Source organism: Pteropus vampyrus, unplaced genomic scaffold (assembly GCF_000151845.1).
Source record: "Pteropus vampyrus isolate Shadow unplaced genomic scaffold, Pvam_2.0 Scaffold482, whole genome shotgun sequence".
Classification (NCBI taxonomy): Eukaryota; Metazoa; Chordata; class Mammalia; order Chiroptera; family Pteropodidae; genus Pteropus; species Pteropus vampyrus.
Genome location: NW_011889263.1, coordinates 522483 through 531771, shown reverse-complemented (window position 1 = coordinate 531771; position 9289 = coordinate 522483).

The following is a 9289-nucleotide window of genomic DNA, read 5'->3' as shown; positions in this document are numbered from 1 at the left end:
AGTAAGGATCAGAGGTGAGGGGCCTGGGCTATTTCAGGTGAGCGTACGGCCAGTTATACCCCCTGTTCCAGTTGAAGTGAAAGGCCTTGACCTGAAAGGGCAGCTCCTGGTTCTCCCTAGAAAGACCTTCAGAGAATGCCACATAGTCCTCAGATAAGAAGAGGGGAATGGATCTTGGGGAACATCTGGGTGCTATTACCAGGAGAAGGGGCATCAGAGACCAGGCGGGAGGAGACTAAGCACAGACATCTACTGTTGCAGGAGTCTGGAACAGAGAGGCAGGACACTGAGGCTATGAGCAGGAAGCAGCGTTTATTGATGCCGGCACCAGCTCACAGATTTCTTATCCAAAGGCTGTGACCCGACTGTAACATAACAGGCAATTTTATACAGTCTTGTCATTCCTACACAGCTACAGAGATAAGGAAGAACACTGATTGGTTGGCAAGCTTTGAGAAAACTGACATCAGCCGGAGAGTCTTTGGAAGCAGGGCAGGGGGCAGTCAGGAACGCACTTGTTCAAGTAGGAAATGGCCAGGCAGGGTCAGACTGACACTGGACCACACCCCAACTTTAGGGTCAGTCACTGGGCCCTGAGGGCCATGGCACCACCACCTGTCTTGGAGCACCTCCTAACTCAGCTCTAGCCTCACTGGCTATGTGACCTTAGAAAAGCGACTTCACTTTTCTGTGCCTCTGTTTTCCCATGTGTAAAATGAAAACTATAATAGGCTGTTTATGAAGATTAAATGCATTATTCTACATCAGGTGTCAGCAAACTTTTTCTTAAAGGATCAGGGAGTAAGTAGTTTCAGCTTTGGGGCCCAGACGGTCTCAGTCACAACTCTTCAATCCTGCCATTGTACCAGGAAAGCAGCCATAGATAATGTGTAAATAAGTGAATGTGGCTGTATTCCAATAAGACTTTATTTATAAATTCAGGCAGTGAGCCGGATTGGGCTCTTGTCCTACATTAGCAGTTCCCAAACTTTTTGTTCTCAGCACCCTTTTATATTCTTTAAAAAATTATTAAGAATCTCAAACTATGTCTATTTATTTGGGTTATAACTACCAGTATTTACCATTTAGAAATTAACACTGAAAATTTTTTAAACAATGTATTAGTTTTTAAACTGTAATCGACAATAACCCCACTAATGATAATATTTATAATGAAAAATAACCATATTTTCCGAAACAAAAAATTCCATGGAAAGAGAGGCTTTGTTTTACATTTTTTTCATCTTATTAATGTCAGCTTCACAGAAGGTGGCTGGATTCTCACATCCGCTTCTGCATTTGACTTGTTGCAATGTCCAATATCTCCTGGAAACTCCACCATCCACGTGTGAGAGAATGAAAGTAATAAAAGCAAGGACATCTTAATATTATTATAGTTTGGCTTATGGACTCCCTGGAAGAGTCTGAGCATCCCCTAGGATCCCGGATCCCTTTGAGAATCATTGTTCTCAGAACAATGGCCCATAGTAACTTATTATTTACTATCACCATTATTACCATAGCATCAAAGCAGAATGTTCGAGGGGTCTTGCTCCAGACCCCAAAGCTTGAGCTTAAAAGAAGGCTGAGGGACTTCGAATGGCAGGGCAGGCAGAGCTCCTCCTATAATAATGACATATCTAGGAAGTGTCTAGTCCAATAAGAAACTAGAGAGGGTTTTAACTTCCTAACCAAGCAGCTTGACCATTCGCAACCCCCGCAGACTTCCAGACCAGCTGCTTACTTAAGGTAAGGCTGATCTCTGGCAAAGGTCCCCTTCCTTTGGTTCTGGGGCTGTTTCAGGAGAGGGTGGGCCCATGCAATTCTCTCCAGAGCCAGGGAAGCTGCAGCCATCTGTCTGCCAAGAACAAGGCCCACTGCCGGAGCTCCCCACATCCCTAGACCCAGAGGCCAAGTCTGTGGCTGAGTGCCAGGAGGCTGGATCCCAGGCCTGCATAGCCCGCACTTTCAGGCTGGAGTGAATGTAAGTTGCCCAGGAGGCACAGGGTGGAGGGATCAGGGAATGAAGAGGAAGAGTGGTGCTTGGCTTAGGCCCCAGTCTTACATCTCCTCGGTCCCTGGGCAGAGCCGCATCACCTGGAAGCCTGAAGAAGGGGCAAGGAAACAGGCTCTGAGGGCCAGGGATGCCATGCAAATGCCCCAGGCATCTCTCTTCCTAGGACACAAAGTTCCAACAGACCCAGGCTCCATTTCAGACCTGTCTTCACGGTTCAAGGAATCGCTATCCCTTTCCTGCAATCCGCAGCCTCCAGTTGCTACTTCTCTGAGCCTCAATGTCCTATCTGTGAAATGGGAGCCACTGCCGTGTCACGGAGGCAAAATTTTTCCTCTACCCTCTTAAGTTCAGTAACTGAGGCCTGGGAATTAAACTAACAAACGACAGATTAACAGGAGAAAAGGTACACAATTTTTATTAATATTTATAGAAAAGGAAAGTCACAGAAAAGAAGTGAAATTCAAAGAAGCAATTCAACTCAGGGAGGGACTTATATACCATTTTAATAAAGGAAAGGGTGTTGGAGCTTCAAGGGAGTATAAATTGTGGGGAAATGGCTAGGAAATATATGGGGGAAACTAAAGAAATGTAAGGGTGATTTTTTAGTGTGGGTTTGTTTGTTAATGCAGACTCATCTCAGTATTGACTCTCCACTTCCAGTGATAAGAGGCACTCTCCTCTTCCTACTACAGAAGGCGGGGACACCTTCACAAAGGAAAATTTATGTCACCTTCCTAAAGGGAAATTTATTCCCTGTTTTTTGGCAGCAAAGAGGAAGACAGAGAACTCTTCCTGCGTTTGTTGATTCTTAATTGCCTTCAGCTCAAAATAATCCTTATCCTAAAATGACATATTGGGAGGGAGGGGTTACATCCTGATCTCTGTCATCTACCATCAAAGGACTCAGGGATCATGGATGGGTGACAGAGATCTGCTTGAGAGAGACACAGATCTATGTGCGGGTGCCAAGCGGGGGCCCCATCTCCGTGGACTGCCGGTCCCTCGGGGACTCAGCACAGCGTTGGGGTGAAGGCCCGATGTTAAGGCGGAGTACAGGGCAGCACACTCAGCCACACTCAGGGCATGTGAATAAGCCTCTCCAGTACAGCAAGGCCGATATCTTACAGTGACCAGGGATTTAGAGTGATAAAACATTTAAGTAAAAAAAGAAAAAGAAAAACAGATGGCTTTTACAAAATTAACGAAATAGTGGTACTTTTAGTCTCCCAAGGCTGCCATAACAAATTACCACAGGCTGGTGAGCTTAAAACAACAGAAAATTATTCTCTCACAGTTCAAAAGGCAAGAAGTCTGAAATCAACGTGTCAGTGGGGTTTCAGAACCCCCCAACCCCTGCGTTCCTGGTGGCAGCCGGCAGGCAGGCAGGCAGGCAGTCCTCGGCATTCCTTAGCTTGTGGCTGCCTCGCTCAGTCTGCCTTTGTTCCCTGTGTCTATGTGCGCCCTTTCCTGTCTCTTATAAGGACACTTTCACTGGATTTAGGGCCCCCTCGATCTAGTTGGGATCTCATTTCCATCCTTACCTTAATTACACCTGTGAAGACCTTACTTCTAAATAAGGTCCCTGTGGTTTAATAAGAAACATATTTGATCTGAACATATTTGAAATATATTTGATGTGCTAGTTCCCGGCATAGAGCTCCTAAAATCCTCAGAATGTCCTCCTGAGTCAGAGGAGTGCCTTTTGTTATTCATAAGGGGGCCCTTAGGATCACAGCCTGAGCTTATGCTAATGAGGTGACTTAGGGTGGGGGCCCTTATGTAGCTTTAGGATGGAAGCTGGTCTCCAGAAAGATCATGTGATTAGAGGGTGGGAACTTTCAAGCCACCTCCAACCTCTGAGAGAAAAGCGGGGCTAGAGACTGGTATAAAAACAAAAGGTAAGGAGAGCTTCCTAGTTAGCAAACACATCCAGGTACCATAGTGGGAGGGTGGGTTATCTATCCCAACGTCATGGGGACTGAAGCTCCCCTTCCTCTGGCAGTTTATTTGTATCCTTTACAATAAACCAGTAACATCCAAAGTGCCTTACCGACGTCTGCGAGCCCTTCCAGCAAGTTATTAAGCGTGGGGGGAGTGTCCTGGGAACCGTCGGTGTCTTAAACAAGTCATCCCCAAGATGTGCCTCTGTGGTATGCAGACTGTTTTGAACTAAAGGCAACTTTAGCCACCGGTTTAAGAGAAACTTCTGTCTTCCACCCGGATTACCTAGAAGAATTTGAATCAGAGGCCTTGCCCATCAGAGATGGTCAGAGATAACTTCTTTGACCTACCTACAGGGCAGGGCAAACTTCCACTTTCTAAAGGTCTGCTCTTCTTGTCATCCTGCAAAGACTTCTTGAAAGCCCTAAGGCACCTTACCTCATCCCTAGCTCAGGATGTCTTGTATATATTGTTCCCTTTCTATCTCTGAACCTCTCGTGCATGTGATGTCTCTGACCCTCTCATGTATGTGGGGTTCCCATAGGTATGTATGTATTAAATTTGGTTATTTTCTGTTGCTAATCTGTCTCATGTCTTATTTGATTATTAGACCAGCCAGAAGAACCTTGGAAGCTAGAGGAAAGTTTGTTCCTCCCTCGCAGAACTCTAGATTTATAGCTGGTGGGTCAGAACTACAGGTAGCCCTGGACTTGGGAGTAGTGTCTGAAATGGGGCTAGAATTGAGCCTTTTAACTTGTGACACTGACCCCAGGTAGATTGTGTCAGAACTAATTGAATTGTTGGACACCAGTTGGTGTCAGAGAGTTGGTTGGCATGAGGAAAAAAGACAACACGTTTGGTATCAGAATACATTCCAGTCCCATTCTGATTCCACATGGAGATGAACTGGGGACGGGGGGCACTATTCAACCCATGGCAGTAATACAAGCAGGAAAGTAGACGCAGAAAAACTGAGATGATGATGGTGCTGAGAACGACCAGAGTGTGGGACACAGCCAGACAAGGAAGCGTTTCATCCTGACTTTGTCACCTACTCTACGTCCTACAGAAGCTGACTTCCCCCTGAACCTGTGTCTCCTGTACACAACTACCATGAGGAAGAGTCACCCATTCACTTGCCAATGCTCCCTGATGCTATAGACTAAAAGTGTGCACCCCCCAAATTCCTGCGTTGAAATCGTAAGGCCCACGTTGATGGTGTTAGGAGGCGGGGCATTTCGGGGGTGACTAAGTCATGAGAGTGAAGTCCTCATGAATGAGATTAGCTGTTAAAAAATTTTAACTTCCACGGCTGGAATTCTTTTTAAAAGAAAGAGTTTATTAGGCCATTGCTAGCAAAAAATGAAGACCGGTCTTGGGGCATGGAGTCTAAACCACCAGCAGCATAGCTAGGGAGGAAAGACAACATGTCCGTCGTCCCTGAGTTTTGCAAGTGTCTTTATACATCAAGCTGAGGGAAGAAACTCATAGACACAGACAACAGTTTAGTGGTCACCAGAGGGAAAGCGGGGAGGGGAGGGAGGTCGATAAGGGTAAAGGGGGTCAAATATATGATAATAGGATATTTGACTTTTGGGGGTGAACACACAATGCAATATGCAGATGACGTATTATTGAACTGTACACTTGAAACCTATATAATTTTATTAACGTGTCATCCCCAGTAAATTAAATTTTTTAGAAAGTTAAGGGAAGAAAGATGTAAGCTGTTCTGAAAAGTTTAACTTTAGCTAAAGACAAAGAGAACGGGAGAAGCTGAAGCAGGGCCCGCGCTGCGGTGGCCACGGCGGAGTCCTCAGCTGAGTTGTCAAGGTCGTGTGTAAAACAGAAGCGGAGGATCCTGGGGTTCATGGTGTCTGGCTATTCTCTCTTTTTAGATCATCTCAGAAAAAACCACCTGGAAGTTAATTTAATAATTCCAACATACACTAAGGAGTGTGAGCGGTCTTAGTCTTTTGTTGGTTTTGCACTACAGTCGTGAACTGATCAACCCCTTTTTGTCTCTTTCTTCCACGCTCTGGCCTGCTGTAATTCAATTTAGAATGTCGCAGAATTTTTTCCTTGTCAGTGCCCTTATGAAAAGGACCCCAGAGAGCTTCCCTTGTCCCTTATTCCATGTGAGGACACAGCAAAAAGACACCATCTATGAATCAGGACGAGAGCCCTGGCCAGAAACTGAATCTGCAGGCACCTTGATCTTGGACTTACAGTCTCCAGGACAGCAAGAAATGAATGTCTGTTGGGTATAGGCCACACGCAGAGATATTCGGTTATAGCAGCCTGAACACCTGCTGAGGGCCAAATGTAAACACTGCAGAGGATGAGTAGACAAGGGCTGCTGACCAGAGTAGAGTCTGCAGAGGGGATGGACATGGAATCACTGTCATTTCACCCCTGCCCTGGATCTGCCATGAAAGCCCCATCCACTAAACATGACACCCATACTCCATCTGGCCTGTTCCTGCCCAGAACGGTGGCCTGTTCCCCTCTGCAGTCCCCCTGTCCTACCCACCTCCTTGGGCCCTGCAACCTATGGAGCTCCAGCCCCGCTCCCAGCTTCTCACACGGTTCTACCCAGGCCCAGGTCCCCCTCACTTCCCTCCCCACTGCTCCAGCTCTTAAATATGAAGAAGGCCTGGCCATCTGTGATGCATCCTCCAAGACTCTGTTTGCTCCCTAGAAAATGACCTGGAAGGCTACACAGTCCCTGTGGACAGCGGTCACCTCTGGAGAGGGCCAGGAAGGAGCTTGATAGAGGGTTTATAGACTTTAGTATCGTACTGAGTTAATTCTCCAAAACGCACAGTCGCTTTTGTAATTTGTAAACAGTTTTTAAAGGCACCCAGACACCTCTGAAAAGTGGTTCCTGAACCCCAGATTGTCCTTGTCAATCAAAGATGACATTATAATCAATGAATCGAACAACCAAATTTGACTCGGAGCCCCCCAAAACTGAGGCCCAGGACTTGCTCAAGGTTGTGTCCCTAGCTCCTGGCCCCCAGGAGGGCCAGGGGTGGGGGAGAAAGTTGACTGAGCTGGCGTTGCACTAGCATGAGGGTCAAGGTGCATGGGCAGGCAGCGCCACCTAGAGGCCAGAGGGCAAATGGCCAAGGGAGTGAGCCCTGTAAATGGTTAGGGAACCCCAGGGGGGTGGGGGGAGCCAAGAGAAGAGGCAGGTGGGGTGTGAGAGGAATGTAGGGAGGAGGCAAGAAAATTAAATGTTAAATCAAGTTATATTCAGAGACTGCAATATGCTGATCAGCCAGACCATGAGGAAACCAGCAGAACAAAGGAAGATTTCTGCTGGGATTGCTAACGACCCATTTCCCGGCCCCATGAAGGGAAAACAGGAAGACAGAACAACAGAGTCCTTAAGTGATGCCCTACACAAAACAAAATAATTCATTCCCTATGACTAAAACCATGGGGAACCTATGGATCAAAGGCTGGGAACTGCCAGCAGGCCTTTCACGCCGCATACTCCTACCCTTTCACACTGTATCTCCACACCATCAAAGAAAAATGGGTAAACAGAGTCTTTAAATTGTAATTTATAGAAACTAAGAATGATATACAAACCGAATTCCCCAAACACTCAGGGTCCCTCTCAGTGTCTTTTCTCAATTCCTGTCTTTTCTCCATCTCTCTCTCTCTCTGTCCCTCTAGGTCTCTCTCAGGCTCTCTCACTCTCTGCCTCTGAGAGGAGACCACGCTCTGTCTATGGAGCGTCACCCCTTCTCTAATGAACGTTCCTTTTGACTCTAACTCTGCCATGCGTTCGCACTCTCTCTTGCACTCAGCCAAGAACCCTATCTTTCTCGGTGCAGGGTCTGAGTTCCCGCCACACTCAGGGAATTTGCCCTGTCCTGCATCAAGAGCACCCTGACTCGCTGCTCCGGGACAGAAGCAGAATCAGCTGGGACATCACGATATAAATGTCCAGCCATTCTATCCAAGGAACTTTCTAACGACTACTCAGGACAGAGCGCATGGCTCAGGAGGATGGAGCTACCTGCTGGAGGCCCTGTGAGCCTCTAAATTTCTGCCTCCACCTTTTCTCAGAAATTCCCAGCGGAGACAGCAAACCTGTTCTCCGGGAGCATTGTTAGAGGAGGGGCTGCTAGGAGAAGCAGAAGATGAGAGACACAGTTTTAGATCAAAAAACTAAGGGTCAGAAAGTTTCCATTATTTGCCCAAGGTCTTATCCCAGATCATATAGGGAGGGGTAAAGGGTAGACCCTGATCCACACCCCCTTGGTTTCCCTCTAGTCAGCCCTGTTGCCTCTGGGAGGGTGAGGACCTGTCCCTCTTGGTTGGAACCTAGTCACCTCCTGCCCTCTCCATCCCCCCATCCTGTGCCCCCTTTTCTGGTTCCACTGTCATCTCATGGTAAACTCACTCCCACGTGCCTCCTCCCTGACTGCTAGGACTGCTAGGAGTGCCAACCGCTAAACCACCAAGCAGGAACAACAATCTCCAGGCCTTTGAACTTCAGGTGGTCAAAAGTTCAAGGTGATTCAAGGTACTGCACCAATCTGTCCCTCTTGCTGGCCAGAGAGAGTGAGGTCGTGCTGCCTCATGACTGGAAGAATAAATCAAAAGTCCCCTGGTGGACTAACTGGGGTAGACAGAGCACTCGAGACAATAGTCTTTGTCCTGCTTTGGGTCATTGGTGGTTCTGAGGGTTTTCATCTGCTGGGCAGGACTCCAGTGTGACCTGATTCCCCTGGAGGCACAGTGGTCTAGACCAGGGGTCCCCAACCCCCGGGCCACAGACCAACACCAGTCCATGGCCTGTTAGGAACTGGGTCGCACAGCAGGAGGTGAGCGGCAAGTGAGCAAGCGAAGCTTCAGCTGTATTTGCAGCTGCTCCCAACGCTAGCATCACCGCCTCAGCTCCGCCTCAGATCACCAGGCATTAGATTCTCATAGGAACACTGGTCCCGGATGCCAAAGAGGTTGAGGACTGATGGTATAGGCCAGCAGTTAAAGTGACATGTTTAAATATTCTGGTCACCACGATGAAGAGTAAAAAGGAACAGGTGAAATTTTTAAAGATTTTTTTAAAAATAGAAATGAAATTCAAGATTCATCCACATTGCAGTGTGTGTCAGGACTTTTTCTATGGCCGAATAATAATACTCCATTGTGTGGATGGACCACATTTTGTTTATTCATTCATCTGTTGATGGACATTAGGGTTTTTCTACCTTTGGGCCTTTTTTTTTTTTTTAAGCGAGACAGCCCTTGGTTGACCTCACAGATCGCAAGGACCTTGTCAGCTTACAATCCCTTATTTTTTATTTTTTA